The following is a 27677-nucleotide window of genomic DNA, read 5'->3' on the forward strand; positions in this document are numbered from 1 at the left end:
CAAAAATTTGGATGTGTCCACGTTGCGCTTTGGGGCGTATCCTGTCGCGGGCGCTAGGCCTACCCACACAAGTGAGGTATCATTTTTATCGGGAGACTTGGGGGAACGCTGGGTGGAAGGAAATTTGTGGCTCCTCTCAGATTCCAGAACTTTCTGCCACAGAAATGTGAGTAACATGTATTTTTTTAGCCAAATTTTGAGGTTTGCAAAGGATTCTGCGTAACAGAACCTGGTCCGAGCCCCGCAAGTCACCCCATCTTGGATTCCTCTAGGTCTCTAGGTTTCAGAAATGCACAGGTTTGGTAGGTTTCCCTAGGTGCCGGCTGAGCTAGAGGCCAAAATCTACAGGTAGGCACTTCGCAAAAAACACCTCTATTTTCTTCCAAAAATTTGGATGTGTCCACGTTGCGCTTTGGGCCGTTTCCTGTCGCGGGCGCTAGGCCTACCCACACAAGTGAGGTATCATTTGTATCGGGAGACGTGGGGGAACGCTGGGTGGAAGGAAATGTGTGGCTCCTCTCAGATTCCAGAACTTTCTGCCACAGAAATATGAGGCACATGTGTTTTCTTAGCCATATTTTGAGGTTTGCAAAGGATTCTGGGTAACAGAACCTGGTCCAAGCCCCGCAAGTCACCCCTCCTTAGATTCCCCTAGGTCTCTAGTTTTCAGAAATGCACAGGTTTGGTAGGTTTCCTTAGGTGCTGGCTGAGCTAGAGGCCAAAATCTACAGGTAGGCACTTCGCAAAAAACACCTCTGTTTTCTTTCAAAAATTTGGATGTGTCCACGTTGCGCTTTGGGGCGTTTCCTGTCGCGGGCGCTAGGCCTACCCACACAAGTGAGGTATCATTTTTATCGGGAGACTTGGGGGAACGCTGGGTGGAAGGAAATTTGTGGCTCCTCTCAGATTCCAGAACTTTCTGCCACAGAAATGTGAGTAACATGTGTTTTTTTAGCCAAATTTTGAGGTTTGCAAAGGATTCTGGGTAACAGAACCTGGTCCGAGCCCCGCAAGTCACCCCATCTTGGATTCCTCTAGGTCTCTAGGTTTCAGAAATGCACAGGTTTGGTAGGTTTCCCTAGGTGCCGGCTGAGCTAGAGGCCAAAATCTACAGGTAGGCACTTCGCAAAAAACACCTCTATTTTCTTCCAAAAATTTGGATGTGTCCACGTTGTGCTTTGGGCCGTTTCCTGTCGCGGGCGCTAGGCCTACCCACACAAGTGAGGTATCATTTTTATCGGGAGACTTGGGGAAACGCTGGGTGGAAGGAAATGTGTGGCTCCTCTCAGATTCCAGAACTTTCTGCCACAGAAATATGAGGAACATGTGTTTTCTTAGCCATATTTTGAGGTTTGCAAAGGATTCTGGGTAACAGAACCTGGTCCAAGCCCCGCAAGTCACCCCTCCTTAGATTCCCCTAGGTCTCTAGTTTTCAGAAATGCACAGGTTTGGTAGGTTTCCTTAGGTGCCAGCTGAGCTAGAGGCCAAAATGTACAGGTAGGCACTTCGCAAAAAACACCTCTGTTTTCTTTCAAAAATTTGGATGTGTCCACGTTGCGCTTTGGGCCGTTTCCTGTCGCGGGCGCTAGGCCTACCCACACAAGTGAGGTATCATTTTTATCGGGAGACTTGGGGGAACGCTGGGTGGAAGGAAATTTGTGGCTCCTCTCAGATTCCAGAACTTTCTGCCACAGAAATGTGAGTAACATGTGTTTTTTTAGCCAAATTTTGAGGTTTGCAAAGGATTCTGGGTAACAGAACCTGGTCCGAGCCCCGCAAGTCACCCCATCTTGGATTCCTCTAGGTCTCTAGGTTTCAGAAATGCACAGGTTTGGTAGGTTTCCCTAGGTGCCGGCTGAGCTAGAGGCCAAAATCTACAGGTAGGCACTTCGCAAAAAATACCTCTATTTTCTTCCAAAAATTTGGATGTGTCCACGTTGCGCTTTGGGCCGTTTCCTGTCGCGGGCGCTAGGCCTACCCACACAAGTGAGGTATCATTTTTATCGGGAGACGTGGGGGAACGCTGGGTGGAAGGAAATGTGTGGCTCCTCTCAGATTCCAGAACTTTCTGCCACAGAAATATGAGGAACATGTGTTTTCTTAGCCATATTTTGAGGTTTGCAAAGGATTCTGGGTAACAGAACCTGGTCCAAGCCCCACAAGTCACCCCTCCTTAGATTCCCCTAGGTCTCTAGTTTTCAGAAATGCACAGGTTTGGTAGGTTTCCTTAGGAGCCGGCTGAGCTAGAGGCCAAAATCTACAGGTATGCACTTCGCAAAAAACACCTCTGTTTTCTTCCAAAAATGTGGATGTGTCCACGTTGCGCTTTGGGGCGTTTCCTGTCGCGGGTGCTAGGCCTACCCACACAAGTGAGGTATCATTTTTATCGGGAGACTTGGGGGAACGCTGGGTGGAAGGAAATTTGTGGCTCCTCTCAGATTCCAGAACTTTCTGCCACAGAAATGTGAGTAACATGTGTTTTTTTAGCCAAATTTTGAGGTTTGCAAAGGATTCTGGGTAACAGAACCTGGTCCGAGCCCCGCAAGTCACCCCATCTTGGATTCTCTAGGTCTCTAGGTTTCAGAAATGCACAGGTTTGGTAGGTTTCCCTAGGTGCCGGCTGAGCTATAGGCCAAAATCTACAGGTAGGCACTTCGCAAAAAACACCTCTGTTTTCTTCCAAAGATTTGGATGTGTCCACGTTGCGCTTTGGGGCGTTTCCTGTCGCGGGCGCTAGGCCTACCCACACAAGTGAGGTATCATTTTTATTGGGAGACTTGGGGGAACGCTGGGTGAAAGGAAATTTGTGGCTCCTCTCAGATTCCAGAACTTTCTGCCACAGAAATGTGAGGAACATGTGTTTTTTTAGCCATATTTTGAGGTTTGTAAAGGATTCTGGGTAACAGAACCTGGTCCGAGCCCCGCAAGTCACCCCTCCTTAGATTCCCCTCGGTCTCTAGTTTTCAGAAATGCACAGGTTTGGTAGGTTTCCCTAGGTGCCGGCTGAGCTAGAGGCCAAAATCTACAGGTAGGCACTTTGCAAAAATCACCTCTGTTTTCTTTCAAAAATTTGGATGTGTCCACGTTGCGCTTTGGGGCGTTTCCTGTCGCTGGCGCTAGGCCTACCCACACAAGTGAGGTATCATTTTTATCGGGAGACTTGGGGGAACGCTGGGTGGAAGGAAATTTGTGGCTCCTCTCAGATTCCAGAACTTTCTGCCACAGAAATGTGAGTAACATGTGTTTTTTTAGCCAAATTTTGAGGTTTGCAAAGGATTCTGGGTAACAGAACCTGGTCCGAGTCCCGCAAGTCACCCCATCTTGGATTCCTCTAGGTCTCTAGGTTTCAGAAATGCACAGGTTTGGTAGGTTTCCCTAGGTGCCGGCTGAGCTAGAGGCCAAAATCTACAGGTAGGCACTTCGCAAAAAACACCTCTATTTTCTTCCAAAAATTTGGATGTGTCCACGTTGCGCTTTGGGCCGTTTCCTGTCGCGGGCGCTAGGCCTACCCACACAAGTGAGGTATCATTTTTATCGGGAGACTTGGGGAAACGCTGGGTGGAAGGAAATGTGTGGCTCCTCTCAGATTCCAGAACTTTCTGCCACAGAAATATGAGGAACATGTGTTTTCTTAGCCATATTTTGAGGTTTGCAAAGGATTCTGGGTAACAGAACCTGGTCCAAGCCCCGCAAGTCACCCCTCCTTAGATTCCCCTAGGTCTCTAGTTTTCAGAAATGCACAGGTTTGGTAGGTTTCCTTAGGTGCCAGCTGAGCTAGAGGCCAAAATCTACAGGTAGGCACTTCGCAAAAAACACCTCTGTTTTCTTTCAAAAATTTGGATGTGTCCACGTTGCGCTTTGGGGCGTTTCCTGTCGCGGGCGCTAGGCCTACCCACACAAGTGAGGTATCATTTTTATCGGGAGACTTGGGGGAACGCTGGGTGGAAGGAAATTTGTGGCTCCTCTCAGATTCCAGAACTTTCTGCCACAGAAATGTGAGTAACATGTGTTTTTTTAGCCAAATTTTGAGGTTTGCAAAGGATTCTGGGTAACAGAACCTGGTCCGAGCCCCGCAAGTCACCCCATCTTGGATTCCTCTAGGTCTCTAGGTTTCAGAAATGCACAGGTTTGGTAGGTTTCCCTAGGTGCCGGCTGAGCTATAGGCCAAAATCTACAGGTAGGCACTTCGCAAAAAACACCTCTGTTTTCTTCCAAAGATTTGGATGTGTCCACGTTGCGCTTTGGGGCGTTTCCTGTCGCGGGCGCTAGGCCTACCCACACAAGTGAGGTATCATTTTTATCGGGAGACTTGGGGGAACGCTGGGTGGAAGGAAATTTGTGGCTCCTCTCAGATTCCAGAACTTTCTGCCACAGAAATGTGAGTAACATGTGTTTTTTTAGCCAAATTTTGAGGTTTGCACAGGATTCTGGGTAACAGAACCTGGTCCGAGCCCCGCAAGTCACCCCATCTTAGATTCCTCTAGGTCTCTAGGTTTCAGAAATGCACAGGTTTGGTAGGTTTCCCTAGGTGCCGGCTGAGCTAGAGGCCAAAATCTACAGGTAGGCACTTCGCAAAAAACACCTCTATTTTCTTCCAAAAATTTGGATGTGTCCACGTTGCGCTTTGGGCCGTTTCCTGTCGCGGGCGCTAGGCCTACCCACACAAGTGAGGTATCATTTTTATCGGGAGACTTGGGGAAACGCTGGGTGGAAGGAAATGTGTGGCTCCTCTCAGATTCCAGAACTTTCTGCCACAGAAATATGAGGAACATGTGTTTTCTTAGCCATATTTTGAGGTTTGCAAAGGATTCTGGGTAACAGAACCTGGTCCAAGCCCCGCAAGTCACCCCTCCTTAGATTCCCCTAGGTCTCTAGTTTTCAGAAATGCACAGGTTTGGTAGGTTTCCTTAGGTGCCAGCTGAGCTAGAGGCCAAAATGTACAGGTAGGCACTTCGCAAACAACACCTCTGTTTTCTTTCAAAAATTTGGATGTGTCCACGTTGCGCTTTGGGCCGTTTCCTGTCGCGGGCGCTAGGCCTACCCACACAAGTGAGGTATCATTTTTATCGGGAGACTTGGGGGAACGCTGGGTGGAAGGAAATTTGTGGCTCCTCTCAGATTCCAGAACTTTCTGCCACAGAAATGTGAGTAACATGTGTTTTTTTAGCCAAATTTTGAGGTTTGCAAAGGATTCTGGGTAACAGAACCTGGTCCGAGCCCCGCAAGTCACCCCATCTTGGATTCCTCTAGGTCTCTAGGTTTCAGAAATGCACAGGTTTGGTAGGTTTCCCTAGGTGCCGGCTGAGCTAGAGGCCAAAATCTACAGGTAGGCACTTCGCAAAAAACACCTCTATTTTCTTCCAAAAATTTGGATGTGTCCACGTTGCGCTTTGGGCCGTTTCCTGTCGCGGGCGCTAGGCCTACCCACACAAGTGAGGTATCATTTTTATCGGGAGACGTGGGGGAACGCTGGGTGGAAGGAAATGTGTGGCTCCTCTCAGATTCCAGAACTTTCTGCCACAGAAATATGTGGAACATGTGTTTTCTTAGCCATATTTTGAGGTTTGCAAAGGATTCTGGGTAACAGAACCTGGTCCAAGCCCCACAAGTCACCCCTCCTTAGATTCCCCTAGGTCTCTAGTTTTCAGAAATGCACAGGTTTGGTAGGTTTCCTTAGGAGCCGGCTGAGCTAGAGGCCAAAATCTACAGGTATGCACTTCGCAAAAAACACCTCTGTTTTCTTCCAAAAATGTGGATGTGTCCACGTTGCGCTTTGGGGCGTTTCCTGTCGCGGGTGCTAGGCCTACCCACACAAGTGAGGTATCATTTTTATCGGGAGACTTGGGGGAACGCTGGGTGGAAGGAAATTTGTGGCTCCTCTCAGATTCCAGAACTTTCTGCCACAGAAATGTGAGTAACATGTGTTTTTTTAGCCAAATTTTGAGGTTTGCAAAGGATTCTGGGTAACAGAACCTGGTCCGAGCCCCGCAAGTCACCCCATCTTGGATTCTCTAGGTCTCTAGGTTTCAGAAATGCACAGGTTTGGTAGGTTTCCCTAGGTGCCGGCTGAGCTATAGGCCAAAATCTACAGGTAGGCACTTCGCAAAAAACACCTCTGTTTTCTTCCAAAGATTTGGATGTGTCCACGTTGCGCTTTGGGGCGTTTCCTGTCGCGGGCGCTAGGCCTACCCACACAAGTGAGGTATCATTTTTATCGGGAGACTTGGGGGAACGCTGGGTGAAAGGAAATTTGTGGCTCCTCTCAGATTCCAGAACTTTCTGCCACAGAAATGTGAGGAACATGTGTTTTTTTAGCCATATTTTGAGGTTTGTAAAGGATTCTGGGTAACAGAACCTGGTCCGAGCCCCGCAAGTCACCCCTCCTTAGATTCCCCTCGGTCTCTAGTTTTCAGAAATGCACAGGTTTGGTAGGTTTCCCTAGGTGCCGGCTGAGCTAGAGGCCAAAATCTACAGGTAGGCACTTTGCAAAAATCACCTCTGTTTTCTTTCAAAAATTTGGATGTGTCCACGTTGCGCTTTGGGGCGTTTCCTGTCGCTGGCGCTAGGCCTACCCACACAAGTGAGGTATCATTTTTATCGGGAGACTTGGGGGAACGCTGGGTGGAAGGAAATTTGTGGCTCCTCTCAGATTCCAGAACTTTCTGCCACAGAAATGTGAGTAACATGTGTTTTTTTAGCCAAATTTTGAGGTTTGCAAAGGATTCTGGGTAACAGAACCTGGTCCGAGTCCCGCAAGTCACCCCATCTTGGATTCCTCTAGGTCTCTAGGTTTCAGAAATGCACAGGTTTGGTAGGTTTCCCTAGGTGCCGGCTGAGCTAGAGGCCAAAATCTACAGGTAGGCACTTCGCAAAAAACACCTCTATTTTCTTCCAAAAATTTGGATGTGTCCACGTTGCGCTTTGGGCCGTTTCCTGTCGCGGGCGCTAGGCCTACCCACACAAGTGAGGTATCATTTTTATCGGGAGACTTGGGGAAACGCTGGGTGGAAGGAAATGTGTGGCTCCTCTCAGATTCCAGAACTTTCTGCCACAGAAATATGAGGAACATGTGTTTTCTTAGCCATATTTTGAGGTTAGCAAAGGATTCTGGGTAACAGAACCTGGTCCGAGCCCCGCAAGTCACCCCATCTTGGATTCCTCTAGGTCTCTAGGTTTCAGAAATGCACAGGTTTGGTAGGTTTCCCTAGGTGCCGGCTGAGCTAGAGGCCAAAATCTACAGGTAGGCACTTCGCAAAAAACACCTCTGTTTTCTTCCAAAGATTTGGATGTGTCCACGTTGCGCTTTGGGACGTTTCCTGTCGCGGGCGCTAGGCCTACCCACACAAGTGAGGTATCATTTTATTCGGTAGACTTGGGGGAACGCTGGGCGGAAGGAAATTTGTGGCTCCTCTCAGATTCCAGAACTTTCTGCCACAGAAATGTGAGGAACATGTGTTTTTTTAGCCAAATTTTGAGGTTTGCAAAGGATTCTGGGTAACAGAACCTGGTCCGAGCCCCGCAGTCACCCCATCTTGGATTCCCCTAGGTCTCTAGTTTTCAGAAATGCACAGGTTTGGTAGATTTCACTAGGTGCCGGCTGAGCTATTGGCCAAAATCTACAGGTAGGCACTTCGCAAAAAACACCTCTGTTTTCTTCCAAAAATTTGGATGTGTCCACGTTGCGCTTTGGGGCGTTTCCTGTTGCGGGCGCTAGGCCTACCCACACAAGTGAGGTATCATTTTTATCGGTAGACTTGGGGGAACGCTGGGCGGAAGGAGATTTGTGGCTCCTCTCAGATTCCAGAACTTTCTGCCACAGAAATGTGAGGAACATGTGTTTTTTTAGCCAAAATTTGAGGTTTGCAAAGGATTCTAGGTAACAGAACCTGGTCCGAGCCCCGCAAGTCACCCCATCTTGGATTCTCTAGGTCTCTAGGTTTCAGAAATGCACAGGTTTGGTAGGTTTCCCTAGGTGCCGGCTGAGCTATAGGCCAAAATCTACAGGTAGGCACTTCCCAAAAAACACCTCTGTTTTCTTCCAAAGATTTGGATGTGTCCACGTTGCGCTTTGGGGCGTTTCCTGTCGCGGGCGCTAGGCCTACCCACACAAGTGAGGTATCATTTTTATCGGGAGACTTGGGGGAACGCTGGGTGAAAGGAAATTTGTGGCTCCGCTCAGATTCCAGAACTTTCTGCCACAGAAATGTGAGGAACATGTGTTTTTTTAGCCATATTTTGAGGTTTGTAAAGGATTCTGGGTAACAGAACCTGGTCCGAGCCCCGCAAGTCACCCCTCCTTAGATTCCCCTCGGTCTCTAGTTTTCAGAAATGCACAGGTTTGGTAGGTTTCCCTAGGTGCCGGCTGAGCTAGAGGCCAAAATCTACAGGTAGGCACTTTGCAAAAATCACCTCTGTTTTCTTTAAAAAAATTGGATGTGTCCACGTTGCGCTTTGGGGCGTTTCCTGTCGCTGGCGCTGGGCCTACCCACACAAGTGAGGAATCATTTTTATCGGGAGACTTGGGGGAACGCTGGGTGGAAGGAAATTTGTGGCTCCTCTCAGATTCCAGAACTTTCTGCCACAGAAATGTGAGTAACATGTGTTTTTTTAGCCAAATTTTGAGGTTTGCAAAGAATTCTGGGTAACAGAACCTGGTCCGAGCCCCGCAAGTCACCCCATCTTGGATTCCTCTAGGTCTCTAGGTTTCAGAAATGCACAGGTTTGGTAGGTTTCCCTAGGTGCCGGCTGAGCTAGAGGCCAAAATCTAAAGGTAGGCACTTCGCAAAAAACACCTCTATTTTCTTCCAAAAATGTGGATGTGTCCATGTTGCGCTTTGGGCCGTTTCCTGTCGCGGGCGCTAGGCCTACCCACACAAGTGAGGTATCATTTTTATCGGGAGACTTGGGGAAACGCTGGGTGGAAGGAAATGTGTGGCTCCTCTCAGATTCCAGAACTTTCTGCCACAGAAATATGAGGAACATGTGTTTTCTTAGCCATATTTTGAGGTTTGCAAAGGATTCTGGGTAACAGAACCTGGTCCAAGCCCCGCAAGTCACCCCTCCTTAGATTCCCCTAGGTCTCTAGTTTTCAGAAATGCACAGGTTTGGTAGGTTTCCTTAGGTGCCAGCTGAGCTAGAGGCCAAAATCTACAGGTAGGCACTTCGCAAAAAACACCTCTGTTTTCTTTCAAAAATTTGGATGTGTCCACGTTGCGCTTTGGGGCGTTTCCTGTCGCGGGCGCTAGGCCTACCCACACAAGTGAGGTATCATTTTTATCGGGAGACTTGGGGGAACGCTGGGTGGAAGGAAATTTGTGGCTCCTCTCAGATTCCAGAACTTTCTGCCACAGAAATGTGAGTAACATGTGTTTTTTTAGCCAAATTTTGAGGTTTGCAAAGGATTCTGGGTAACAGAACCTGGTCCGAGCCCCGCAAGTCACCCCATCTTGGATTCCTCTAGGTCTCTAGGTTTCAGAAATGCACAGGTTTGGTAGGTTTCCCTAGGTGCCGGCTGAGCTAGAGGCCAAAATCTACAGGTAGGCACTTCGCAAAAAACACCTCTATTTTCTTACAAAAATTTGGATGTGTCCACGTTGCGCTTTGGGCCGTTTCCTGTCGCGGGCGCTAGGCCTACCCACACAAGTGAGGTATCATTTTTATCGGGAGACTTGGGGAACGCTGGGTGGAAGGAAATGTGTGGCTCCTCTCAGATTCCAGAACTTTCTGCCACAGAAATATGAGGAACATGTGTTTTCTTAGCCATATTTTGAGGTTTGCAAAGGATTCTGGGTAACAGAACCTGGTCCAAGCCCCGCAAGTCACCCCTCCTTAGATTCCCCTAGGTCTCTAGTTTTCAGAAATGCACAGGTTTGGTAGGTTTCCTTAGGTGCCAGCTGAGCTAGAGGCCAAAATCTACAGGTAGGCACTTCGCAAAAAACACCTCTGTTTTCTTTCAAAAATTTGGATGTGTCCACGTTGCGCTTTGGGGCGTTTCCTGTCGCGGGCGCTAGGCCTACCCACACAAGTGAGGTATCATTTTTATCGGGAGACTTGGGGGAACGCTGGGTGGAAGGAAATTTGTGGCTCCTCTCAGATTCCAGAACTTTCTGCCACAGAAATGTGAGTAACATGTGTTTTTTTAGCCAAATTTTGAGGTTTGCAAAGGATTCTGGGTAACAGAACCTGGTCCGAGCCCCGCAAGTCACCCCATCTTGGATTCCTCTAGGTCTCTAGGTTTCAGAAATGCACAGGTTTGGTAGGTTTCCCTAGGTGCCGGCTGAGCTAGAGGCCAAAATCTACAGGTAGGCACTTCGCAAAAAACACCTCTATTTTCTTCCAAAAATTTGGATGTGTCCACGTTGCGCTTTGGGCCGTTTCCTGTCGCGGGCGCTAGGCCTACCCACACAAGTGAGGTATCATTTTTATCGGGAGACGTGGGGGAACGCTGGGTGGAAGGAAATGTGTGGCTCCTCTCAGATTCCAGAACTTTCTGCCACAGAAATATGAGGAACATGTGTTTTCTTAGCCATATTTTGAGGTTTGCAAAGGATTCTGGGTAACAGAACCTGGTCCAAGCCCCGCAAGTCACCCCTCCTTAGATTCCCCTAGGTCTCTAGTTTTCAGAAATGCACAGGTTTGGTAGGTTTCCTTAGGTGCCGGCTGAGCTAGAGGCCAAAATCTACAGGTAGGCACTTCGCAAAAAACACCTCTGTTTTCTTTCAAAAATTTGGATGTGTCCACGTTGCGCTTTGGGCCGTTTCCTGTCGCGGGCGCTAGGCCTACCCACACAAGTGAGGTATCATTTTTATCGGGAGACGTGGGGGAACGCTGGGTGGAAGGAAATGTGTGGCTCCTCTCAGATTCCAGAACTTTCTGCCACAGAAATATGAGGAACATGTGTTTTCTTAGCCATATTTTGAGGTTTGCAAAGGATTCTGGGTAACAGAACCTGGTCCAAGCCCCGCAAGTCACCCCTCCTTAGATTCCCCTAGGTCTCTAGTTTTCAGAAATGCACAGGTTTGGTAGGTTTCCTTAGGTGCCGGTTGAGCTAGAGGCCAAAATCTACAGGTAGGCACTTCGCAAAAAACACCTCTGTTTTCTTTCAAAAATTTGGATGTGTCCACGTTGCGCTTTGGGGCGTTTCCTGTCGCGGGCGCTAGGCCTACCCACACAAGTGAGGTATCATTTTTATCGGGAGACTTGGGGGAACGCTGGGTGGAAGGAAATTTGTGGCTCCTCTCAGATTCCAGAACTTTCTGCCACAGAAATGTGAGTAACATGTGTTTTTTTAGCCAAATTTTGAGGTTTGCAAAGGATTCTGGGTAACAGAACCTGGTCCGAGCCCCGCAAGTCACCCCATCTTGGATTCCTCTAGGTCTCTAGGTTTCAGAAATGCACAGGTTTGGTAGGTTTCCCTAGGTGCCGGCTGAGCTAGAGGCCAAAATCTACAGGTAGGCACTTCGCAAAAAACACCTCTATTTTCTTCCAAAAATTTGGATGTGTCCACGTTGCGCTTTGGGCCGTTTCCTGTCGCGGGCGCTAGGCCTACCCACACAAGTGAGGTATCATTTTTATCGGGAGACTTGGGGAAACGCTGGGTGGAAGGAAATGTGTGGCTCCTCTCAGATTCCAGAACTTTCTGCCACAGAAATATGAGGAACATGTGTTTTCTTAGCCATATTTTGAGGTTTGCAAAGGATTCTGGGTAACAGAACCTGGTCCAAGCCCCGCAAGTCACCCCTCCTTAGATTCCCCTAGGTCTCTAGTTTTCAGAAATGCACAGGTTTGGTAGGTTTCCTTAGGTGCCAGCTGAGCTAGAGGCCAAAATCTACAGGTAGGCACTTCGCAAAAAACACCTCTGTTTTCTTTCAAAAATTTGGATGTGTCCACGTTGCGCTTTGGGGCGTTTCCTGTCGCGGGCGCTAGGCCTACCCACACAAGTGAGGTATCATTTTTATCGGGAGACTTGGGGGAACGCTGGGTGGAAGGAAATTTGTGGCTCCTCTCAGATTCCAGAACTTTCTGCCACAGAAATGTGAGTAACATGTGTTTTTTTAGCCAAATGTTGAGGTTTGCAAAGGATTCTGGGTAACAGAACCTGGTCCGAGCCCCGCAAGTCACCCCATCTTGGATTCCTCTAGGTCTCTAGGTTTCAGAAATGCACAGGTTTGGTAGGTTTCCCTAGGTGCCGGCTGAGCTAGAGGCCAAAATCTACAGGTAGGCACTTCGCAAAAAACACCTCTATTTTCTTCCAAAAATTTGGATGTGTCCACGTTGCGCTTTGGGCTGTTTCCTGTCGCGGGCGCTAGGCCTACCCACACAAGTGAGGTATCATTTTTATCGGGAGACTTGGGGGAACGCTGGGTGGAAGGAAATTTGTGGCTCCTCTCAGATTCCAGAACTTTCTGCCACAGAAATGTGAGTAACATGTGTTTTTTTAGCCAAATTTTGAGGTTTGCAAAGGATTCTGGGTAACAGAACCTGGTCCGAGCCCCGCAAGTCACCCCATCTTGGATTCCTCTAGGTCTCTAGGTTTCAGAAATGCACAGGTTTGGTAGGTTTCCCTAGGTGCCGGCTGAGCTAGAGGCCAAAATCTACAGGTAGGCACTTCGCAAAAAACACCTCTATTTTCTTCCAAAAATTTGGATGTGTCCACGTTGCGCTTTGGGCCGTTTCCTGTCGCGGGCGCTAGGCCTACCCACACAAGTGAGGTATCATTTTTATCGGGAGACTTGGGGAAACGCTGGGTGGAAGGAAATGTGTGGCTCCTCTCAGATTCCAGAACTTTCTGCCACAGAAATATGAGGAACATGTGTTTTCTTAGCCATATTTTGAGGTTTGCAAAGGATTCTGGGTAACAGAACCTGGTCCAAGCCCCGCAAGTCACCCCTCCTTAGATTCCCCTAGGTCTCTAGTTTTCAGAAATGCACAGGTTTGGTAGGTTTCCTTAGGTGCCAGCTGAGCTAGAGGCCAAAATCTACAGGTAGGCACTTCGCAAAAAACACCTCTGTTTTCTTTCAAAAATTTGGATGTGTCCACGTTGCGCTTTGGGGCGTTTCCTGTCGCGGGCGCTAGGCCTACCCACACAAGTGAGGTATCATTTTTATCGGGAGACTTGGGGGAACGCTGGGTGGAAGGAAATTTGTGGCTCCTCTCAGATTCCAGAACTTTCTGCCACAGAAATGTGAGTAACATGTGTTTTTTTAGCCAAATGTTGAGGTTTGCAAAGGATTCTGGGTAACAGAACCTGGTCCGAGCCCCGCAAGTCACCCCATCTTGGATTCCTCTAGGTCTCTAGGTTTCAGAAATGCACAGGTTTGGTAGGTTTCCCTAGGTGCCGGCTGAGCTAGAGGCCAAAATCTACAGGTAGGCACTTCGCAAAAAACACCTCTATTTTCTTCCAAAAATTTGGATTTGTCCACGTTGCGCTTTGGGCTGTTTCCTGTCGCGGGCGCTAGGCCTACCCACACAAGTGAGGTATCATTTTCATCGGGAGACGTGGGGGAACGCTGGGTGGAAGGAAATGTGTGGCTCCTCTCAGATTCCAGAACTTTCTGCCACAGAAATATGAGGAACATGTGTTTTCTTAGCCATATTTTGAGGTTTGCAAAGGATTCTGGGTAACAGAACCTGGTCCAAGCCCCGCAAGTCACCCCTCCTTAGATTCCCCTAGGTCTCTAGTTTTCAGAAATGCACAGGTTTGGTAGGTTTCCTTAGGAGCCGGCTGAGCTAGAGCCCAAAATCTACAGGTATGCACTTCGCAAAAAACACCTCTGTTTTCTTCCAAAAATGTGGATGTGTCCACGTTGCGCTTTGTGGCGTTTCCTGTCGCGGGTGCTAGGCCTACCCACACAAGTGAGGTATCATTTTTATCGGGAGACTTGGGGGAACGCTGGGTGGAAGGAAATTTGTGGCTCCTCTCAGATTCCAGAACTTTCTGCCACAGAAATGTGAGTAATATGTGTTTTTTTAGCCAAATTTTGAGGTTTGCAAAGGATTCTGGGTAACAGAACCTGGTCCGAGCCCCGCAAGTCACCCCATCTTGGATTCCTCTAGGTCTCTAGGTTTCAGAAATGCACAGGTTTGGTAGGTTTCCCTAGGTGCCGGCTGAGCTAGAGGCCAAAATCTACAGGTAGGCACTTCGCAAAAAACACCTCTATTTTCTTCCAAAAATTTGGATGTGTCCACGTTGCGCTTTGGGCCGTTTCCTGTCGCGGGCGCTAGGCCTACCCACACAAGTGAGGTATCATTTTTATCGGGAGACTTGGGGAAACGCTGGGTGGAAGGAAATGTGTGGCTCCTCTCAGATTCCAGAACTTTCTGCCACAGAAATATGAGGAACATGTGTTTTCTTAGCCATATTTTGAGGTTTGCAAAGGATTCTGGGTAACAGAACCTGGTCCAAGCCCCGCAAGTCACCCCTCCTTAGATTCCCCTAGGTCTCTAGTTTTCAGAAATGCACAGGTTTGGTAGGTTTCCTTAGGTGCCAGCTGAGCTAGAGGCCAAAATCTACAGGTAGGCACTTCGCAAAAAACACCTCTGTTTTCTTTCAAAAATTTGGATGTGTCCACGTTGCGCTTTGGGGCGTTTCCTGTCGCGGGCGCTAGGCCTACCCACACAAGTGAGGTATCATTTTTATCGGGAGACTTGGGGGAACGCTGGGTGGAAGGAAATTTGTGGCTCCTCTCAGATTCCAGAACTTTCTGCCACAGAAATGTGAGTAACATGTGTTTTTTTAGCCAAATTTTGAGGTTTGCAAAGGATTCTGGGTAACAGAACCTGGTCCGAGCCCCGCAAGTCACCCCATCTTGGATTCCTCTAGGTCTCTAGGTTTCAGAAATGCACAGGTTTGGTAGGTTTCCCTAGGTGCCGGCTGAGCTAGAGGCCAAAATCTACAGGTAGGCACTTCGCAAAAAACACCTCTATTTTCTTCCAAAAATGTGGATGTGTCCACGTTGCGCTTTGGGCCGTTTCCTGTCGCGGGCGCTAGGCCTACCCACACAAGTGAGGTATCATTTTTATCGGGAGACGTGGGGGAACGCTGGGTGAAAGGAAATGTGTGGCTCCTCTCAGATTCCAGAACTTTCTGCCACAGAAATATGAGGAACATGTGTTTTCTTAGCCATATTTTGAGGTTTGCAAAGGATTCTGGGTAACAGAACCTGGTCCAAGCCCCGCAAGTCACCCCTCCTTAGATTCCCCTAGGTCTCTAGTTTTCAGAAATGCACAGGTTTGGTAGGTTTCCTTAGGTGCCGGCTGAGCTAGAGGCCAAAATCTACAGGTAGGCACTTCGCAAAAAACACCTCTGTTTTCTTTCAAAAATTTGGATGTGTCCACGTTGCGCTTTGGGGCGTTTCCTGTCGCGGGCGCTAGGCCTACCCACACAAGTGAGGTATCATTTTTATCGGGAGACTTGGGGGAACGCTGGGTGGAAGGAAATTTGTGGCTCCTCTCAGATTCCAGAACTTTCTGCCACAGAAATGTGAGTAACATGTGTTTTTTTAGCCAAATTTTGAGGTTTGCAAAGGATTCTGGGTAACAGAACCTGGTCCGAGCCCCGCAAGTCACCCCATCTTGGATTCCTCTAGGTCTCTAGGTTTCAGAAATGCACAGGTTTGGTAGGTTTCCCTAGGTGCCGGCTGAGCTAGAGGCCAAAATCTACAGGTAGGCACTTCGCAAAAAACACCTCTATTTTCTTCCAAAAATTTGGATGTGTCCATGTTGCGCTTTGGGCCGTTTCCTGTCGCGGGCGCTAGGCCTACCCACACAAGTGAGGTATCATTTTTATCGGGAGACTTGGGGAAACGCTGGGTGGAAGGAAATGTGTGGCTCCTCTCAGATTCCAGAACTTTCTGCCACAGAAATATGAGGAACATGTGTTTTCTTAGCCATATTTTGAGGTTTGCAAAGGATTCTGGGTAACAGAACCTGGTCCAAGCCCCGCAAGTCACCCCTCCTTAGATTCCCCTAGGTCTCTAGTTTTCAGAAATGCACAGGTTGGGTAGGTTTCCTTAGGTGCCAGCTGAGCTAGAGGCCAAAATCTACAGGTAGGCACTTCGCAAAAAACACCTCTGTTTTCTTTCAAAAATTTGGATGTGTCCACGTTGCGCTTTGGGGCGTTTCCTGTCGCGGGCGCTAGGCCTACCCACACAAGTGAGGTATCATTTTTATCGGGAGACTTGGGGGAACGCTGGGTGGAAGGAAATTTGTGGCTCCTCTCAGATTCCAGAACTTTCTGCCACAGAAATGTGAGTAACATGTGTTTTTTTAGCCAAATTTTGAGGTTTGCAAAGGATTCTGGGTAACAGAACCTGGTCCGAGCCCCGCAAGTCACCCCATCTTGGATTCCTCTAGGTCTCTAGGTTTCAGAAATGCACAGGTTTGGCAGGTTTCCCTAGGTGCCGGCTGAGCTAGAGGCCAAAATCTACAGGTAGGCACTTCGCAAAAAACACCTCTATTTTCTTCCAAAAATTTGGATGTGTCCACGTTGCGCTTTGGGCCGTTTCCTGTCGCGGGCGCTAGGCCTACCCACACAAGTGAGGTATCATTTTTATCGGGAGACGTGGGGGAACGCTGGGTGGAAGGAAATGTGTGGCTCCTCTCAGATTCCAGAACTTTCTGCCACAGAAATATGAGGAACATGTGTTTTCTTAGCCATATTTTGAGGTTTGCAAAGGATTCTGGGTAACAGAACCTGGTCCAAGCCCCGCAAGTCACCCCTCCTTAGATTCCCCTAGGTCTCTAGTTTTCAGAAATGCACAGGTTTGGTAGGTTTCCTTAGGAGCCGGCTGAGCTAGAGGCCAAAATCTACAGGTATGCACTTCGCAAAAAACACCTCTGTTTTCTTCCAAAAATGTGGATGTGTCCACGTTGCACTTTGGGGCGTTTCCTGTCGCGGGTGCTAGGCCTACCCACACAAGTGAGGTATCATTTTTATCGGGAGACTTGGGGGAACGCTGGGTGGAAGGAAATTTGTGGCTCCTCTCAGATTCCAGAACTTTCTGCCACAGAAATGTGAGTAACATGTGTTTTTTTAGCCAAATTTTGAGGTTTGCAAAGGATTCTGGGTAACAGAACCTGGTCCGAGCCCAGCAAGTCACCCCATCTTGGATTCTCTAGGTCTCTAGGTTTCAGAAATGCACAGGTTTGGTAGGTTTCCCTAGGTGCCGGCTGAGCTATAGGCCAAAATCTACAGGTAGGCACTTCGCAAAAAACACCTCTGTTTTCTTCCAAAGATTTGGATGTGTCCACGTTGCGCTTTGGGGCGTTTCCTGTCGCGGGCGCTAGGCCTACCCACACAAGTGAGGTATCATTTTTATCGGGAGACTTGGGGGAACGCTGGGAGAAAGGAAATTTGTGGCTCCTCTCAGATTCCAGAACTTTCTGCCACAGAAATGTGAGGAACATGTGTTTTTTTAGCCATATTTTGAGGTTTGTAAAGGATTCTGGGTAACAGAACCTGGTCCGAGCCCCGCAAGTCACCCCTCCTTAGATTCCCCTCGGTCTCTAGTTTTCAGAAATGCACAGGTTTGGTAGGTTTCCTTAGGTGCCAGCTGAGCTAGAGGCCAAAATCTACAGGTAGGCACTTCGCAAAAAACACCTCTGTTTTCTTTCAAAAATTTGGATGTGTCCACGTTGCGCTTTGGGGCGTTTCCTGTCGCGGGCGCTAGGCCTACCCACACAAGTGAGGTATCATTTTTATCGGGAGACTTGGGGGAACGCTGGGTGGAAGGAAATTTGTGGCTCCTCTCAGATTCCAGAACTTTCTGCCACAGAAATGTGAGTAACATGTGTTTTTTTAGCCAAATTTTGAGGTTTGCAAAGGATTCTGGGTAACAGAACCTGGTCCGAGCCCCGCAAGTCACCCCATCTTGGATTCCTCTAGGTCTCTAGGTTTCAGAAATGCACAGGTTTGGCAGGTTTCCCTAGGTGCCGGCTGAGCTAGAGGCCAAAATCTACAGGTAGGCACTTCGCAAAAAACACCTCTATTTTCTTCCAAAAATTTGGATGTGTCCACGTTGCGCTTTGGGCCGTTTCCTGTCGCGGGCGCTAGGCCTACCCACACAAGTGAGGTATCATTTTTATCGGGAGACGTGGGGGAACGCTGGGTGGAAGGAAATGTGTGGCTCCTCTCAGATTCCAGAACTTTCTGCCACAGAAATATGAGGAACATGTGTTTTCTTAGCCATATTTTGAGGTTTGCAAAGGATTCTGGGTAACAGAACCTGGTCCAAGCCCCGCAAGTCACCCCTCCTTAGATTCCCCTAGGTCTCTAGTTTTCAGAAATGCACAGGTTTGGTAGGTTTCCTTAGGAGCCGGCTGAGCTAGAGGCCAAAATCTACAGGTATGCACTTCGCAAAAAACACCTCTGTTTTCTTCCAAAAATGTGGATGTGTCCACGTTGCACTTTGGGGCGTTTCCTGTCGCGGGTGCTAGGCCTACCCACACAAGTGAGGTATCATTTTTATCGGGAGACTTGGGGGAACGCTGGGTGGAAGGAAATTTGTGGCTCCTCTCAGATTCCAGAACTTTCTGCCACAGAAATGTGAGTAACATGTGTTTTTTTAGCCAAATTTTGAGGTTTGCAAAGGATTCTGGGTAACAGAACCTGGTCCGAGCCCAGCAAGTCACCCCATCTTGGATTCTCTAGGTCTCTAGGTTTCAGAAATGCACAGGTTTGGTAGGTTTCCCTAGGTGCCGGCTGAGCTATAGGCCAAAATCTACAGGTAGGCACTTCGCAAAAAACACCTCTGTTTTCTTCCAAAGATTTGGATGTGTCCACGTTGCGCTTTGGGGCGTTTCCTGTCGCGGGCGCTAGGCCTACCCACACAAGTGAGGTATCATTTTTATCGGGAGACTTGGGGGAACGCTGGGAGAAAGGAAATTTGTGGCTCCTCTCAGATTCCAGAACTTTCTGCCACAGAAATGTGAGGAACATGTGTTTTTTTAGCCATATTTTGAGGTTTGTAAAGGATTCTGGGTAACAGAACCTGGTCCGAGCCCCGCAAGTCACCCCTCCTTAGATTCCCCTCGGTCTCTAGTTTTCAGAAATGCACAGGTTTGGTAGGTTTCCCTAGGTGCCGGCTGAGCTAGAGGCCAAAATCTACAGGTAGGCACTTTGCAAAAATCACCTCTGTTTTCTTTAAAAAAATTGGATGTCTCCACGTTGCACTTTGGGGCGTTTCCTGTCGCTGGCGCTAGGCCTACCCACACAAGTGAGGTATCATTTTTATCGGGAGACTTGGGGGAACGCTGGGTGGAAGGAAATTTGTGGCTCCTCTCAGATTCCAGAACTTTCTGCCACAGAAATGTGAGTAACATGTGTTTTTTTAGCCAAATTTTGAGGTTTGCAAAGGATTCTGGGTAACAGAACCTGGTCCGAGCCCCGCAAGTCACCCCATCTTGGATTCCTCTAGGTCTCTAGGTTTCAGAAATGCACAGGTTTGGTAGGTTTCCGTAGGTGCCGGCTGAGCTATAGGCCAAAATCTACAGGTAGGCACTTCGCAAAAAACACCTCTGTTTTCTTCCAAAGATTTGGATGTGTCCACGTTGCGCTTTGGGGCGTTTCCTGTCGCGGGCGCTAGGCCTACCCACACAAGTGAGGTATCATTTTTATCGGGAGACTTGGGGGAACGCTGGGTGAAAGGAAATTTGTGGCTCCTCTCAGATTCCAGAACTTTCTGCCACAGAAATGTGAGGAACATGTGTTTTTTTAGCCATATTTTGAGGTTTGTAAAGGATTCTGGGTAACAGAACCTGGTCCGAGCCCCGCAAGTCACCCCTCCTTAGATTCCCCTCGGTCTCTAGTTTTCAGAAATGCACAGGTTTGGTAGGTTTCCCTAGGTGCCGGCTGAGCTAGAGGCCAAAATCTACAGGTAGGCACTTTGCAAAAATCACCTCTGTTTTCTTTAAAAAAATTGGATGTGTCCACGTTGCGCTTTGGGGCGTTTCCTGTCGCGGGCGCTAGGCCTACCCACACAAGTGAGGTATCATTTTTATCGGGAGACTTGGGGGAACGCTGGGTGGAAGGAAATTTGTGGCTCCTCTCAGATTCCAGAACTTTCTGCCACAGAAATGTGAGTAACATGTGTTTTTTTAGCCAAATTTTGAGGTTTGCAAAGGATTCTGGGTAACAGAACCTGGTCCGAGCCCCGCAAGTCACCCCATCTTGGATTCCTCTAGGTCTCTAGGTTTCAGAAATGCACAGGTTTGGTAGGTTTCCCTAGGTGCCGGCTGAGCTAGAGGCCAAAATCTACAGGTAGGCACTTCGCAAAAAACACCTCTATTTTCTTCCAAAAATTTGGATGTGTCCACGTTGCGCTTTTGGCCGTTTCCTGTCGCGGGCGCTAGGCCTACCCACACAAGTGAGGTATCATTTTTATCGGGAGACTTGGGGAAACGCTGGGTGGAAGGAAATGTGTGGCTCCTCTCAGATTCCAGAACTTTCTGCCACAGAAATATGAGGAACATGTGTTTTCTTAGCCATATTTTGAGGTTTGCAAAGGATTCTGGGTAACAGAACCTGGTCCAAGCCCCGCAAGTCACCCCTCCTTAGATTCCCCTAGGTCTCTAGTTTTCAGAAATGCACAGGTTTGGTAGGTTTCCTTAGGTGCCAGCTGAGCTAGAGGCCAAAATCTACAGGTAGGCACTTCGCAAAAAACATCTCTGTTTTCTTTCAAAAATTTGGATGTGTCCACGTTGCGCTTTGGGGCGTTTCCTGTCGCGGGCGCTAGGCCTACCCACACAAGTGAGGTATCATTTTTATCGGGAGACTTGGGGGAACGCTGGGTGGAAGGAAATTTGTGGCTCCTCTCAGATTCCAGAACTTTCTGCCACAGAAATGTGAGTAACATGTGTTTTTTTAGCCAAATTTTGAGGTTTGCAAAGGATTCTGGGTAACAGAACCTGGTCCGAGCCCCGCAAGTCACCCCATCTTGGATTCCTCTAGGTCTCTAGGTTTCAGAAATGCACAGGTTTGGTAGGTTTCCCTAGGTGCCGGTTGAGCTAGAGGCCAAAATCTACAGGTAGGCACTTCGCAAAAAACACCTCTATTTTCTTCCAAAAATTTGGATGTGTCCACGTTGCGCTTTGGGCCGTTTCCTGTCGCGGGCGCTAGGCCTACCCACACAAGTGAGGTATCATTTTTATCGGGAGACGTGGGGGAACGCTGGGTGGAAGGAAATGTGTGGCTCCTCTCAGATTCCAGAACTTTCTGCCACAGAAATATGAGGAACATGTGTTTTCTTAGCCATATTTTGAGGTTTGCAAAGGATTCTGGGTAACAGAACCTGGTCCAAGCCCCGCAAGTCACCCCTCCTTAGATTCCCCTAGGTCTCTAGTTTTCAGAAATGCACAGGTTTGGTAGGTTTCCTTAGGTGCCGGCTGAGCTAGAGGCCAAAATCTACAGGTAGGCACTTCGCAAAAAACACCTCTGTTTTCTTTCAAAAATTTGGATGTGTCCACGTTGCGCTTTGGGGCGTTTCCTGTCGCGGGCGCTAGGCCTACCCACACAAGTGAGGTATCATTTTTATCGGGAGACTTGGGGGAACGCTGGGTGGAAGGAAATTTGTGGCTCCTCTCAGATTCCAGAACTTTCTGCCACAGAAATGTGAGTAACATGTGTTTTTTTAGCCAAATTTTGAGGTTTGCAAAGGATTCTGGGTAACAGAACCTGGTCCGAGCCCCGCAAGTCACCCCATCTTGGATTCCTCTAGGTCTCTAGGTTTCAGAAATGCACAGGTTTGGTAGGTTTCCCTAGGTGCCGGCTGAGCTAGAGGCCAAAATCTACAGGTAGGCACTTCGCAAAAAACACCTCTATTTTCTTCCAAAAATTTGGATGTGTCCACGTTGCGCTTTGGGCCGTTTCCTGTCGCGGGCGCTAGGCCTACCCACACAAGTGAGGTATCATTTTTATCGGGAGACTTGGGGAAACGCTGGGTGGAAGGAAATGTGTGGCTCCTCTCAGATTCCAGAACTTTCTGCCACAGAAATATGAGGAACATGTGTTTTCTTAGCCATATTTTGAGGTTTGCAAAGGATTCTGGGTAACAGAACCTGGTCCAAGCCCCGCAAGTCACCCCTCCTTAGATTCCCCTAGGTCTCTAGTTTTCAGAAATGCACAGGTTTGGTAGGTTTCCTTAGGTGCCGGCTGAGCTAGAGGCCAAAATCTACAGGTAGGCACTTCGCAAAAAACATCTCTGTTTTCTTTCAAAAATTTGGATGTGTCCACGTTGCGCTTTGGGGCGTTTCCTGTTGCGGGCGCTAGGCCTACCCACACAAGTGAGGTATCATTTTTATCGGGAGACTTGGGGGAACGCTGGGTGGAAGGAAATTTGTGGCTCCTCTCAGATTCCAGAACTTTCTGCCACAGAAATGTGAGTAACATGTGTTTTTTTAGCCAAATTTTGAGGTTTGCAAAGGATTCTGGGTAACAGAACCTGGTCCGAGCCCCGCAAGTCACCCCATCTTGGATTCCTCTAGGTCTCTAGGTTTCAGAAATGCACAGGTTTGGTAGGTTTCCCTAGGTGCCGGTTGAGCTAGAGGCCAAAATCTACAGGTAGGCACTTCGCAAAAAACACCTCTATTTTCTTCCAAAAATTTGGATGTGTCCACGTTGCGCTTTGGGCCGTTTCCTGTCGCGGGCGCTAGGCCTACCCACACAAGTGAGGTATCATTTTTATCGGGAGACGTGGGGGAACGCTGGGTGGAAGGAAATGTGTGGCTCCTCTCAGATTCCAGAACTTTCTGCCACAGAAATATGAGGAACATGTGTTTTCTTAGCCATATTTTGAGGTTTGCAAAGGATTCTGGGTAACAGAACCTGGTCCAAGCCCCGCAAGTCACCCCTCCTTAGATTCCCCTAGGTCTCTAGTTTTCAGAAATGCACAGGTTTGGTAGGTTTCCTTAGGTGCCGGCTGAGCTAGAGGCCAAAATCTACAGGTAGGCACTTCGCAAAAAACACCTCTGTTTTCTTTCAAAAATTTGGATGTGTCCACGTTGCGCTTTGGGGCGTTTCCTGTCGCGGGCGCTAGGCCTACCCACACAAGTGAGGTATCATTTTTATCGGGAGACTTGGGGGAACGCTGGGTGGAAGGAAATTTGTGGCTCCTCTCAGATTCCAGAACTTTCTGCCACAGAAATGTGAGTAACATGTGTTTTTTTAGCCAAATTTTGAGGTTTGCAAAGGATTCTGGGTAACAGAACCTGGTCCGAGCCCCGCAAGTCACCCCATCTTGGATTCCTCTAGGTCTCTAGGTTTCAGAAATGCACAGGTTTGGTAGGTTTCCCTAGGTGCCGGCTGAGCTAGAGGCCAAAATCTACAGGTAGGCACTTCGCAAAAAACACCTCTATTTTCTTCCAAAAATTTGGATGTGTCCACGTTGCGCTTTGGGCCGTTTCCTGTCGCGGGCGCTAGGCCTACCCACACAAGTGAGGTATCATTTTTATCGGGAGACTTGGGGAAACGCTGGGTGGAAGGAAATGTGTGGCTCCTCTCAGATTCCAGAACTTTCTGCCACAGAAATATGAGGAACATGTGTTTTCTTAGCCATATTTTGAGGTTTGCAAAGGATTCTGGGTAACAGAACCTGGTCCAAGCCCCGCAAGTCACCCCTCCTTAGATTCCCCTAGGTCTCTAGTTTTCAGAAATGCACAGGTTTGGTAGGTTTCCTTAGGTGCCGGCTGAGCTAGAGGCCAAAATCTACAGGTAGGCACTTCGCAAAAAACACCTCTGTTTTCTTTCAAAAATTTGGATGTGTCCACGTTGCGCTTTGGGGCGTTTCCTGTCGCGGGCGCTAGGCCTACCCACACAAGTGAGGTATCATTTTTATCGGGAGACTTGGGGGAACGCTGGGTGGAAGGAAATTTGTGGCTCCTCTCAGATTCCAGAACTTTCTGCCACAGAAATGTGAGTAACATGTGTTTTTTTAGCCAAATTTTGAGGTTTGCAAAGGATTCTGGGTAACAGAACCTGGTCCGAGCCCCGCAAGTCACCCCATCTTGGATTCCTCTAGGTCTCTAGGTTTCAGAAATGCACAGGTTTGGTAGGTTTCCCTAGGTGCCGGCTGAGCTAGAGGCCAAAATCTACAGGTAGGCACTTCGCAAAAAACACCTCTATTTTCTTCCAAAAATTTGGATGTGTCCACGTTGCGCTTTGGGCCGTTTCCTGTCGCGGGCGCTAGGCCTACCCACACAAGTGAGGTATCATTTTTATCGGGAGACGTGGGGGAACGCTGGGTGGAAGGAAATGTGTGGCTCCTCTCAGATTCCAGAACTTTCTGCCACAGAAATATGAGGAACATGTGTTTTCTTAGCCATATTTTGAGGTTTGCAAAGGATTCTGGGTAACAGAACCTGGTCCAAGCCCCGCAAGTCACCCCTCCTTAGATTCCCCTAGGTCTCTAGTTTTCAGAAATGCACAGGTTTGGTAGGTTTCCTTAGGAGCCGGCTGAGCTAGAGGCCAAAATCTACAGGTATGCACTTCGCAAAAAACACCTCTGTTTTCTTCCAAAAATGTGGATGTGTCCACGTTGCGCTTTGGGGCGTTTCCTGTCGCTGGCGCTAGGCCTACCCACACAAGTGAGGTATCATTTTTATCGGGAGACTTGGGGGAACGCTGGGTGGAAGGAAATTTGTGGCTCCTCTCAGATTCCAGAACTTTCTGCCACAGAAATGTGAGGAACATGTGTTTTTTTAGCCAAATTTTGAGGTTTGCAAAGGATTCTGGGTAACAGAACCTGGTCCGAGCCCCACAAGTCACCCCTCCTTAGATTCCCCTAGGTCTCTAGTTTTCAGAAATGCACAGGTTTGGTAGGTTTCCCTAGGTGCCGGCTGAGCTAGAGGCCAAAATCTACAGTTAGGCACTTCGCAAATATCACCTCTGTTTTCTTTAAAAAAATTGGATGTGTCCACGTTGCACTTTGGGGCATTTCCTGTCGCGGGCGCTAGGCCTACCCACACAAGTGAGGTATCATTTTTATCGGGAGACTTGGGGGAACGCTGGGTGGAAGGAAATTTGTGGCTCCTCTCAGATTCCAGAACTTTCTGCCACAGAAATGTGAGTAACATGTGTTTTTTTAGCCAAATTTTGAGGTTTGCAAAGGATTCTGGGTAACAGAACCTGGTCCAAGCCCCGCAAGTCACCCCATCTTGGATTCCTCTAGGTCTCTAGGTTTCAGAAATGCACAGGTTTGGTAGGTTTCCCTAGGTGCCGGCTGTGCTAGAGGCCAAAATCTACAGGTAGGCACTTCGCAAAAAACACCTCTGTTTTCTTCCAAAAATTTGGATGTGTCCACGTTGCGCTTTGGGCCGTTTCCTGTCGCGGGCACTAGGCCTACCCACACAAGTGAGGTATCATTTTTATCGGGAGACTTGGGGGAACGCTGGGTGGAAGGAAATTTGTGGCTCCTCTCAGATTCCAGAAACTTCTGCCACAGAAATATGAGGAACATGTGTTTTCTTAGCCATATTTTGAGGTTTGCAAAGGATTCTGGGTAACAGAACCTGGTCCAAGCCCCGCAAGTCACCCCTCCTTAGATTCCCCTAGGTCTCTAGTTTTCAGAAATGCACAGGTTTGGTAGGTTTCCTTAGGAGCCGGCTGAGCTAGAGGCCAAAATCTACAGGTATGCACTTAGCAAAAAACACCTCTGTTTTCTTCCAAAAATGTGGATGTGTCCACGTTGCGCTTTGGGGCGTTTCCTGTCGCGGGTGCTAGGCCTACCCACACAAGTGAGTTATCATTTTTATCGGGAGACTTGGGGGAACGCTGGGTGGAAGGAAATTTGTGGCTCCTCTCAGATTTCAGAACTTTCTGCCACAGAAATGTGAGTAACATGTGTTTTTTTAGCCAAATTTTGAGGTTTGCAAAGGATTCTGGGTAACAGAACCTGGTCCGAGCCCCGCAAGTCACCCCATCTTGGATTCTCTAGGTCTCTAGGTTTCAGAAATGCACAGGTTTGGTAGGTTTCCCTAGGTGCCGGCTGAGCTAGAGGCCAAAATCTACAGGTAGGCACTTCGCAAAAAACACCTCAATTTTCTTCCAAAAATTTGGATGTGTCCACGTTGCGCTTTGGGCCGTTTCCTGTCGCGGGCGCTAGGCCTACCCACACAAGTGAGGTATCATTTTTATCGGGAGACGTGGGGGAACGCTGGGTGGAAGGAAATGTGTGGCTCCTCTCAGATTCCAGAACTTTCTGCCACAGAAATATGAGGAACATGTGTTTTCTTAGCCATATTTTGAGGTTTGCAAAGGATTCTGGGTAACAGAACCTGGTCCAAGCCCCGCAAGTCACCCCTCCTTAGATTCCCCTAGGTCTCTAGTTTTCAGAAATGCACAGGTTTGGTAGGTTTCCTTAGGAGCCGGCTGAGCTAGAGGCCAAAATCTACAGGTATGCACTTCGCAAAAAACACCTCTGTTTTCTTCCAAAAATGTGGATGTGTCCACGTTGCGCTTTGGGGCGTTTCCTGTCGCGGGCGCTAGGCCTACCCACACAAGTGAGGTATCATTTTATCGGGAGACTTGGGGGAACGCTGGGTGGAAGGAAATTTGTGGCTCCTCTCAGATTCCAGAACTTTCTGCCACAGAAATGTGAGTAACATGTGTTTTTTTAGCCAAATTTTGAGGTTTGCAAAGGATTCTGGGTAACAGAACCTGGTCCGAGCCCCGCAAGTCACCCCATCTTGGATTCTCTAGGTCTCTAGGTTTCAGAAATGCACAGGTTTGGTAGGTTTCCCTAGGTGCCGGCTGAGCTAGAGGCCAAAATCTACAGGTAGGCACTTTGCAAAAATCACCTCTGTTTTCTTTAAAAAAATTGGATGTGTCCACGTTGCGCTTTGGGGCGTTTCCTGTCGCTGGCGCTAGGCCTACCCACACAAGTGAGGTATCATTTTTATCGGGAGACTTGGGGGAACGCTGGGTGGAAGGAAATTTGTGGCTCCTCTCAGATTCCAGAACTTTCTGCCATAGAAATGTGAGTAACATGTGTTTTTTTAGCCAAATTTTGAGGTTTGCAAAGGATTCTGGGTAACAGAACCTGGTCCGAGCCCCGCAAGTCACCCCATCTTGGATTCCTCTAGGTCTCTAGGTTTCAGAAATGCACAGGTTTGGTAGGTTTCCCTAGGTGCCGGCTGAGCTATAGGCCAAAATCTACAGGTAGGCACTTCGCAAAAAACACCTCTGTTTTCTTCCAAAGATTTGGATGTGTCCACGTTGCGCTTTGGGGCGTTTCCTGTCGCGGGCGCTAGGCCTACCCACACAAGTGAGGTATCATTTTTATCGGGAGACTTGGGGGAACGCTGGGTGGAAGGAAATTTGTGGCTCCTCTCAGATTCCAGAACTTTCTGCCACAGAAATGTGAGGAACATGTGTTTTTTTAGCCAAATTTTGAGGTTTGCAAAGGATTCTGGGTAACAGAACCTGGTCCGAGCCCCACAAGTCACCCCTCCTTAGATTCCCCTAGGTCTCTAGTTTTCAGAAATGCACAGGTTTGGTAGGTTTCCCTAGGTGCCGGCTGAGCTAGAGGCCAAAATCTACAGTTAGGCACTTCGCAAATATCACCTCTGTTTTCTTTAAAAAAATTGGATGTGTCCACGTTGCACTTTGGGGCATTTCCTGTCGCGGGCGCTAGGCCTACCCACACAAGTGAGGTATCATTTTTATCGGGAGACTTGGGGGAACGCTG

Source organism: Pleurodeles waltl, chromosome 9 (assembly GCF_031143425.1).
Source record: "Pleurodeles waltl isolate 20211129_DDA chromosome 9, aPleWal1.hap1.20221129, whole genome shotgun sequence".
Taxonomy (NCBI): domain Eukaryota; kingdom Metazoa; phylum Chordata; class Amphibia; order Caudata; family Salamandridae; genus Pleurodeles; species Pleurodeles waltl.